Source organism: Lactuca virosa, chromosome 6 (assembly GCF_052849685.1).
Source record: "Lactuca virosa cultivar CGN04683 chromosome 6, Lactuca_virosa_CGN04683_v6, whole genome shotgun sequence".
Classification (NCBI taxonomy): Eukaryota; Viridiplantae; Streptophyta; class Magnoliopsida; order Asterales; family Asteraceae; genus Lactuca; species Lactuca virosa.
The window spans coordinates 206,546,134-206,557,246 of NC_136431.1; positions in this window are offsets into that span (position 1 = coordinate 206,546,134).

Consider the following 11,113-nt stretch of genomic DNA (forward strand, 5'->3'; position numbering starts at 1 on the left):
GGAGTTTAGAACCTTTACTTATACCCATGGGTAAATGGGAGGACATTACCATGGATTTCGTGACTAAACTACCCAGAACAAGGAACGGTCACGACATGATTTAGGTGGTCGTTGATTGCTTCACTAAGAGTGCGCATTTCATAGCAGCCAACGAGAAATGGTCTATGGATAAACTTGCGAATTCTTATGTGAAGGAAAGTGTGAGGCTTCACGGTGTTTCGTTAACGATTGTGTCCGATCGTGACAGCCGTTTTACCTCAAGGTGTTGGAGGAATCTATAAGAGGAATTGGGTACCAAGTTGTGTTTGAATACGGCTTACCATCCGCAAACCGATGGTCAGAGCGAATAAACGATTCAAAAGCTGAAGGATATGCTGAGAACCTGTACCCTGGAATTCCAAGGTAACTGGGATGAACATTTGCCTTTAGTAGAATTTTTCTAGGGTAATAGTTTCCACTCAAGCATCAAGATGGCACCTTATCACGCTTTGTATGGGGAAAAGTGTTGAATGTCGTCATGGTGACTGGAAGCTGGGGAAAAGCAGCTTATGGGACTTGAAATAGTCCATTAGACTGCTGAAAAGTTGAAAGTGATTAGGAAAAGATGTTAGCTGCTCAAGAGAACTATGCTGACAAGAAAAGATAACCGATATCATTCAAAGTTTGAGATTCGGTTTTACTTAAAGTCTCGCCGTGGAAGGGACTTATAGGATTTGGTAGAAAGGGAAAGTTGAGTCCAATGTTTATTGGACCATTTAAAGTTCTTCAGAGGATCGGGAATCAAGCTTACGAGCTAGAATTACCGGAAGAACTGGAGGGTATTCATAATACCTTTTATGTGTGTTATTTGAGAAAATTTACGGGAGATGTGCCCGACATAATTCCCATTTCTAAATTAAGGTTGGATGAAAACAAGAGGTTGATTGAAGAACCTGAGGCAATCGTTGACCGTAAGACTAAGAAGTTGTGATATAAAAATGGTCGATTTAGTGCTTGTACGTTGGAAACATATGAATGGGCCCAATCTTACCTGGGAAACGGAGAGTGACATGAGGAGTCGCTACCCGTATTTGTTTGTTGATGTGTGATTCCGGGGACGGAATCATTCTAAGGGGGAGAGAGTTGTAACGCCCGTGTTTCTAGGCTAGGCATTAATATTGACATAATGGTCTAGGTTAACCTTTGTAACTCATTTAGAAGAAATGAAAAGGAATTATGTAAATTTTATGTGAATTATGTGTTTTATGCTTAATTATTAGGGTCTAATTAATTAAGAATAAAAATGAGCGTCAAAAATTAAATTTTAGATAAAGCCGATATCTATTAAGAATCTTGTAGTGGGCGTGACAAGGATTACGGATATATAAAGAATGCCGAAATCCGAGTTATAACGAAGAAGTTATGAAACTATGATGATTGTAGACAAACTAGGAAATGATGTGTTGTGTATTGATTCTTCCAATGATTTAGATAAATCATGCTTGTGGCATTGTCGTCTTGGACATGTCAACAAGAAACGCATAGCCCAACTCCAAAAGGATGGAGTGTTGGAGTCATTCGACCTTAGGGACAATGACGTGTGCGAATCTTGTTTACTTGGAAAGATGACCAAGTCACCCTTCACTGGCACTTGTGCGAGGGGTGGGGGTTTATTGGATCTCATACATACAGATGTATGTGGACCATTTAGATCCACCACAAGGGATGCATGCCGCTTCTACGTGACTTTTACCGATGATTATAGCAGATATGGTTATATCTACTTGATCAGGCATGTAACGCCCGTGTTTCTAGGCTAGGCATTAATATTTACATAATGGTCTAGGTTAACCTTTGTAACTCATTTAGAAGAAATGAAAAGGAATTATGTGAGTTTTATGTGAATTATGTGTTTTATGCTTAATTATTAGGGTCTAATTAATTAAGAATAAAAATGAGCGTCAAAAATTAAATTTTAGATAAAGCCGATATCTATTAAGAAACTTGTAGTGGGCGTGACAAGGATTACGGATATATAAAGAATGCCGAAATCCGAGTTATAACGAAGAAGTTATGACCTGTCGAAGTTTCGCAACAAACTGGCACGGTGCCGAATGTCGTAAAAAGTGAGTTTTTGATAAACTACTTTTTAGCCTTAGTAATCTAAACGAAACTTGTAGTGTTCGTTAAACCAAGAGTAGGTATAACAAGAACGCCCAAATCTGACTTCGTATGAGGAAGTTATGATTTTTCGAAGTTTCAGCTTAGTAGTAGACAGCTAAAAACTCGAATTTTAGATCGAGTGATTTTTAGCCGACACGACCTAAACAAGAATCGAAGGTCTCGTAAATAGTAGCACAACGGTAAAAAGTCTGACGAAAACGGACGTCGGATGAAGAAGTTATGAATTTTTAACGGATTTCCTGTCCCGGTCTGTTAAAAATAATAATATAAAAATTAAAATCAAAATTAGCCGACGAAGTCTAAACGAAAGTTGTAGAGCGTAATTTTACCTACGCGTGCATATAAAGAGCGTCAAAAACGGAGCTCATATGCGAAAGTTATGGATTTTAGAAGTTTTGGCGCGAAAAACGGGAAAAATCCCCAAAACCGAGGAATTTCGCACACGTGGACTTCGGCCACGTGTCCTCGCTTCGCAATCCGACGCGTGCCCGGAACCTGCTGAGTCACCGAAGCCACCTGGCGAGGCGTGTCATGCTCTTCGCGAGTCCGAGGTTCGGTCCAGTAGAAGTGTGACGCGTGCCTCTTCCCTCGTGCGTCCGAACACTCGCAGGTGCCACGAAGCATCCCTACTTCGGACTAGACTGCGGTCCACTAAGGAGCTGCCAGCAGCCACTTCGCACGCGCAGCCCATGTGCGAGCCCTCCCTGCGAGCCCTCGGATCTGCGACGCGTGGCTTCTTCTCAACCGTTGGATCAGGAGACTCGGCCTATAAATAGGAGGGTGCGAGACCTCCCGGGTATATTTCGGAAAATTGCCACTTTTAGCCCCTCTTTCCATATTTCTTTCATTTTAACGTCCCCCGAAGCCCTGGTACTTATTCCAAAGCTCGGAATACGCCACGAAGTGCCCGAAGGCCCGGGAAATTAATTTTTTCGGTTTCGAAGCCCGACCCTTCGCAGAGCCCGGTTTCTAAATAAAACTCCCGGTTTTATTAGAAACGCTCGTTTTAGGAAACGAATTGCTACCCGATTTTCATTAAATCAGGTGAGTGTATAGTCACTTTCACCTTACACATAGATATGAAGTATTTACCTTAAAATACGTGCTATGTGTAAATATATTAATTGTTTATTTGAGGTGACTGTTGAATTGATGTTTTATACAAGTTTTAAACTGTATATATATTTTTATCTACAAATATGTTGGGTAAAACATGGGTAGATGAATTAGATGATGTGTGATGAAATAAAAGTGATGAGAGGTATCGATGTTTAAGATCATCTAGTCATCTAGCAGAGTATAGACAACGGCCACAGACTATTTTAGATAGCCCAGTGGAACATTAGTAGACTTGTAATCGGTACGTATGTTTGAACTATATGTTCATTAGGTATTTTTGAACTATGTGTTCATCCATTAGTTCTTCCTTTTGACACTATTACGTGTCGGGGTACGGGAGCGTACGGGAGTACTTTATCAGCATTTTCCCTATACTTTTATTTGGAAGAGCTTTGGAGTCTTTGTTCTTTTATGAAGTGATCAGACTAGCTTCATGAGTTAGTGATATAGATCATGAGTTAAATAGTGGGTGTGTGATGAAAGGTGAGTTGGATAGATGAGATGATCAGTGATATAGATCATGAGTTGAGAGTGAGTGGTGAAATATGGGAAAAGCTTTTACCCAAATGTTGGCGTGAGTGGTGCAATATGAGAAAAGCCCTTACCAAACGTTGACCCCCGTCATTCAGCAGAGTATGGATGACAACCATGGACTGTTTTGATGGTCTGTGGAACACTAGCAGGCTTGTAACCTGTAGGTGTTAATGGACTTAAGTGTTCATTCGTTGTACTCTAAAACCCCCGTCATTCAGCAGAGTATGGATGACAACCATAGACTGTTTTGATGGTCTGTGGAACACTAGCAGGCTCGTAACCTGTAGGTGTTAATGGACTTAAGTGTTCATTCGTTGTACTCTAAAACCCCTCATGAGTGCCCTTAGGGCATGTAAGGCTGGGGAAACCCCTTAGTATGTTCATTAGCTGTATGGAAAACCCATTGACATGTATTGCGGGGGGGAAACTCCCTTGGGAAATACCGTCGATGAATAAGAGCTATGGACTAGCACATGGCGACGATGTGACTTCGTGCCTATTTGACATAAATTGCTGAAGGAAAGCAATGTTGTCAACTTGTTGGTCGTTTTATGTTAGGATGTCTTGTTTGACATAACTTGCTGAGGGAAAGCAATGTTTTCACCCCGATGTTTGTTTTATTTGACATAACTTGCTGAGGAACCCCCAAAGCAATGTTGTCACCCTTAGTGATAATCCTTAGGCTAGGTCCCTTGTGATAGTTGTTTTAGGGACGTAAAGTGAGGATAATGGGAATGGGTAATTAGGGTTATTTTTGGTTGATGAAATTAATAAATTTATTATTGACTGAGAACTTAATAAGTTTATTATTTATTGTGGGTTGAAAACCCTATATGCTTACCAGGCTCCCAGGCCTGACCCACTCAGTTTATTTGTATCACAGGTATCGATACGAAGTTGCTTTACACTGAGAGATTAAAAGAGAAGTAGATCACTAGTGTAAATGAATGTAAGTTTTGTTTATGCTTATGTTTTTGTATTGACAATGACATCCCAATGGTTTAAGTGAATAAAATTTATTTCTTCGGAAATGATTTGATAACATAGTTATCATGTTTATCTGGGAACAAATTCCGCAACACTTTTAATCAAATGATTACTCTGAAATTATTTTAAAAGCATAAATTAAATCGGTCTTTTCTGGCCGTGAAATTGGGGATGTCACAAGGCATAAGTCAGAAACCTTTGAAAAATTCAAAGTGTTCAAGCAAGAAGTGGAGAATCAGTTGGGCAGGAAAATCAAGATGCTTCGATGTGATCGAGGTGGAGATTACCTAAGTCTTGAATTCCACGACTACCTCAAGGAATGCGGAATTGTTTTGCAATTGGCGCCACCTAGGACACCACAGTTGAATGGTGTGGCTGAGAGGGATAATCGAACCTTGCTAGACATGGTTCGTTCCATGATGAGTCGTGCTTTGCTACCTATCTCATTCTGGGGGTATGCCTTAGAGACTGCCGCCCATATCCTTAACTTAGTCCCTACGAAGAAGGTTTCCAAAACACCTCACAAGATGTGGACAGGGAAAGCTCCCTCGTTAGCACACATCAAGGTTTGGGGTTGCAAGGCTTTCGTAAGACGAGAGACCCACGACAAACTCGAACCTCGTAGTGAGCGATGTATTTTCATCGGCTACTCACAGAAGTCCTTTGGATATCTCTTCTATACACCGAGTGACATTGTTGTCTTCGTTGCGAGGAGAGGGGTTTTCCGAGAGCGAGAACTTATAAGCCAAGGGGACAGTGGAAGGCAAATCGATCTTGAAGAACTTCAAGAGTCGAGCGATAAAGGAACTTCTAACACTGGCGCTCAAGCTGTGGAGGAAACTCCAGTTGAACTGATTGACGAGTCATTACCTCTTAGACGTTCCGAAAGAGTTAGGGTTCAACCCCAGTTATATGGTTTTCATATTACTACAGAAGGGGATACGTATATTAGTGATAGTACACTAATAAATTTGGACGAACCTAACAGCTATAAGGAAGCCATGGCACGCCTGGACTCTGCGAAGTGGAAAGAGGCGATGGACAGCGAGATTCAGTCCATGTATGACAACCAAGTTTGGAATTTGGTTGACAATGTACCAGGTCGTAAGACAGTCGGATGCAAGTGGATCTTCAAGAAGAAAACCAACATGGATGGGAATGTACACACCTATAAGGCACGATTGGTTGCGAAGGGTTTCACTCAAACTCCAGGAGTTGACTATGATGAGACTTTCTCACCAGTTGCGAAGATAAAATCTATCAGGGTGATGCTAGCCATTGTTGTATTTCATGATTATGAAATATGAGAAATGGATATCAAAACCGCTTTCCTTAATGGAAAGTTGGCTGAGGATGTTTACATGGCTTAGCCATAGGGTTTTGTCAATGCGAAGCATCCCAATAGAGTGTGCAAGCTTGAGAAGTCCATTTATGGACTTAAGCAATCATCTCGCATATGGAATCTTTGTTTCGATGAGAAAGTTAAAGTGTTTGGCTTTCTGCGAAGCGAATACGAATCATGTGTATATGTCAAATCCAGTGGGAGTATAGTAAGCTTCCTCGTATTGTATGTCGACGACATACTACTCATAGGAAACGACATCCCAACCCTGAAGGAAGTTAAGTCCTGGCTTGGGAAATGCTTCGTTATGAAGGACCTCGGAGAGGCTGCCTATATTTTGGGAATAAGGATAGTGAGAAACAGAAGTAAGAGACTAATAGGACTTAGTCAGAATACTTACTTGGACAAGGTACTAAAACGTTTTAGTATGGAGAATTCAAAGATAGCAGAAATGAGCCGAGTACCATACGCTTCCACAGTTGGCTCCATTATGTATGTTATGACTTGTACTCGCCCTGATGTGGCCTTCGCTTTGAGCATGGTCAGCAGATATCAGGGAAATCCTGGCAAAGCGCATTGGACTGCAGTCAAGAATATTCTTAAGTACCTTCGGAGGACCAAGGAATGGTTTCTGGTTCTCGGTGGGAGTGATGACTTAAGGGTGCGAGGGTATAGTGACGCCAGTTTTCAAACCGACAGGGACAACTACCTTTCACAGTCGGGCTGGGTCTTTACCCTAAATGGAGGAGCAGAGACTTGGAATAGTTCCAAGCAGGAGACCGTAGCCAATTCAACGTGCGAATCAGAATATATAGCGGGAGCGAAGCGTCAAAGGAGGCAATATGGTTGAAGAACTTCATCGGAGACCTTGGAGTTGTGCCAGCCATAAAGGAGCCCATGGAAATTTTCTGTGATAATGAAGGAGCGGTTGCCTTGACCAAGGAACCCAGGGATCATGGCAGGTCGCGACATATCGACAGAAAAATTCACTTTATTCGACATCGGGTGGAAGAAGGACTCTTCGTAGTGAAGAAGGTATCGTTAGAGGATAACCCAGCAGATCCGCTTACGAAGGGACTGAGCAGGGTTAAGCACTTGCAGCACGCTAGGAGCATCGGGCTGAAGGACGATATTAGTTTAGATTAGATAGTTTAGAAACGTGTAATAGATAAATTGTAATTAATATTCGATGATTAAATAAAAGAGTATTATTTATTAGTAATATTACTGTCTTATGTTAATTATTTAACTATTGTTTAATTTTTGCATGTTTTGACTTCCTGAATAATAAGATTATTTGAACGGCCCACGGTCGTTCATATGTTGGAAGTAGGTATGAATGAAGACTATCATGAATTGGTGTGTAGATTGTCTAGAGAGTATTAGACATAGCAAAAGGTTGCTACAACGTTCATGAGGGCTTATGAACTTGATTTGAGCATTGGAATAAACCCGTGCTTGTTGGAATCACTTCATGGAATTTATCACGAGTGATCGCAAGACGATAATACCATATGGTCTTAAAACCTAGATATATGGTTTATTGTTTGCTAATTGGTTGTGCATTTATAATGCGTAAACACATTAGTAACTTGATGTTATAAAACGCATTGTTGTATATGATTTGATTATTGGATAGTAAATGCATATAAGTCGAAATTTATCTGTTCCTTTTATCCTAGGAGGATAAAAGCGATATCAGGGCCCCTCGATGATTTGATTTAACTTATATGTCGGGCCCGGTCAGGACTGAATTGATGTGTTCAATTAAGTTCTATGTCAAATGAATCAGAGATCGAGAAACAACTGCTGGACAATAAGTATGACTATGTTCCATGTATTTGTCCGCACGATATCTAGAACAGAGGATTATACGATCCCTTATCTAAAGGACAGGTTATTGATAAGATCAGAGTTCGACAGCGTCTTTGAGAGCTACGATTGCTAATCGGATTGTGCTTACATTTATAGTTACTAGACTTATCCATGTGGGAGACTATTGGATTAGTGTCTAAGCCCGTAACTATATTTGGTAAGTACTTGACCCGGTTGTACATGGTCCTTTTGGGTTCCCTTCACCGAAGCAACATGATAGGATGATTTGTTATGAAAGAGGTTATTATGATTTATTAATATGTTATATGAATAATATATTAATGGAGAAATCATATAATTAAATTAATATTAGACAAGAATTAATTAAGAAATTAATTTTGTGGCTAAAAGACATTAATTTTATAACAGGGACTTAAACTGTCAAATGTGTGATAGTTGAGTATAGGGCTGAGGAGCCTCTTAGACTAGGCATGGACGAAATTAGGATGTGTTCATCCATAATTTCGGCCATAAGGCCCTATTCCAGAAGCTTCTTTGGATGGCTTAAGGCCTAAGCTGTCCATTAGGGTTTAGACTGAATCCCTAGCAGCTCTAATATAAATAGGACCCAAAGGCTTACAATTTGCTGCCACTTGAAACCCTAGAAGGATCATAGCTGAAATTGTGCCTCTTGCAACCTCTCTCCAAGATCATTCTTTTGCTATTGGTGTTTGTAAGCCATTAGAGGAGTGACACTTGTGACTCTAAGCTTCAAAGACAAGAAGATTCAAGCAAGTAACAAGAGGTAATCATCTAGATCTATTTTGATTATGTTAATTTCGAATTATACTCATTAGATCTAGGGTTTGTAAGTCTTGGATGAAAGCATGTACAATTAGAGAAACCTAGATCCAAGCATTAGGGTTTGCATGAGCACATAGGATGTTCTTTTGGCTCAAACCCATCACCCTTAGCCTCCATTCATGCATCTTTGAGCTATTGAAGAGAAATTTGTGTTGATTTGGTCCATCTTTGAAGAACATAGAAGAGAGTGAAGTTCATAGCTTGGTGGAAGACTTAAGATCCATAACCCTTCATCACATTGCAAGCTTGCTAAGGTATCAAGTTGAAACCTTGACTTGTCAATGTCTAGTTTTCTTTATGGGTTGATTTGGCACACTTTTGGTCCCTTTTGCATCCATTGATGGTTTGGAACGCTTTGAAGGGATCATTTCATTTGATCTGATCTTGTTAGAGGCTTCCTTGGCATAAAGGTTCAAACTTTATGGGGTATTAGTCATCATTCATGCATTAAGCCGTTTATTAAGTTATTTCTAAGCTTAATAACTTCATTTAGCCATGCATGAACATAAAGTTAGCAACTTTACATGTTATTCCAGCTCAAGGAAGTCGGATATACGTTTTGGGGCTTTATCTTAAAGTATTAAGAGCTTAATGGAAATAATTGCTTACCAATGGAGTACAATGGGTATAGATACGCACAACGTACAAGCCCCAATGCGAGTATGCTTAGCGTAAAGTAGGGTACGCCCCACGTACTCAGTCTGCGTGCTTTGCGGTTTTGGGATTCAAGTTTGGGCCACCGTTTTGGGCTTAGATGCTTGGGTCCTCTTTGGACCATCTGAGTGTTGACGTTTTGGGCCAAGTGAAAGATTGCACTTTGGGGTAAGGTCCAAGTTTCAGTTGGGCCCAATTTGGAAAATTGGGCCAATTATGGGCCTTGGATGGTTATTTAGTGATTGGGTCTTTTTGGATCAATATTTGGGCTTGGATCTTAGCCCAGCTAAGTAAAGAGTAAAGTGGCCATTTACCCTAATAATGGACTGTTATCTTAGATTGTAATCCAAGTATTAATTGGATGATTTTTATGTTGTGATAGTGCGGAGATTTCCATGAGCCAGCAGTTAGAGACTTTCCGTGGGATTCAGCTGGGTGAGGTGAGTTTTCCTCACTGTACTTGCGGGTCGAAGGTGATGGGAGTTAAGCATTCTAACACTCCTAAGGTGTTCATGCAACCCTAAATACCTTGGATCTATGTTTTCTCTATTATACATGCGAACTTGAAGTTTCCATGGTATTACCCTAACTAGCATATAATCATATGTATTTGCATAAAAAAACTAGATAGAATACATACCTTTTCTTGTAGTTGATTACTTGGAGCTTTAAGAGCCTAGCACCAATAATGTGAATGCCTCAAGTGGAATCACAAATCACCATCAACAACTTGGAAGACTTGAAAGAGAGAGAGTTACTTCACAAAATCGGCCAAGCTTCTTACACACACACTAGTGCCAATTTTATGAGCCAAGGACTCCTTTATATAGTATGAATGATTAGCGTAAACCCTAATACCCATGACTTTCCACATTACTTAGGATCCATGGGTTAAAAGCTCCATGGACTATCCATGGACTTCGATGTAGGCTTAGCCCATCCTAAATAACATTAGCCCATAATATATAAGTCCATATTTAACTAGTCTCTTTTGATCACTAAATTAATTCCAAATTAATTCTTGATCAATACTAATTAAATAATATTATTTCATATTAATATATTAGAACTTATAATATATTAATAAATCATAAATATCCTTTTCTCATAAGTCTATCCATACAAATTGTCCTGATGAAGTGCAACCCAAATGGGCCATGCCGGGTCGGGTCAAGTACATACCAATTATAGTTTTGGACTTAGACACTAATCCAACAGTCTCCCACTTGGATAAGTTTAATAACTATTATTGCAAGTACGACTTCACAACCCGATGAGCAATCGTAGCTCTTAAAGCCGCTGTCAAACTCTGAACAAATCAATGACGCGTCCATTAGATAAGGGATCATATATTCCTCCATTTAACAAGATATCATATGGACTGAGACATGGATTATAATCATTCTCTTTGTCCATCTGTTGTTTCCCGATTTCCGATTTATGACGACCGACTAATTGAACAAATCAAATCATTCCAGGCTTGGCCAAGCAGTTAGGAGTATCATCACTAAATCATCGAGGGGCCCATAGATATCACTTTTATCCCTCCAAGGGTAAAAGGAATGGATAAAATTCGACTCATATGCTTGTACTAACTACTTGTTGAATCATGCACAAAGGCACGCTTTATAACAT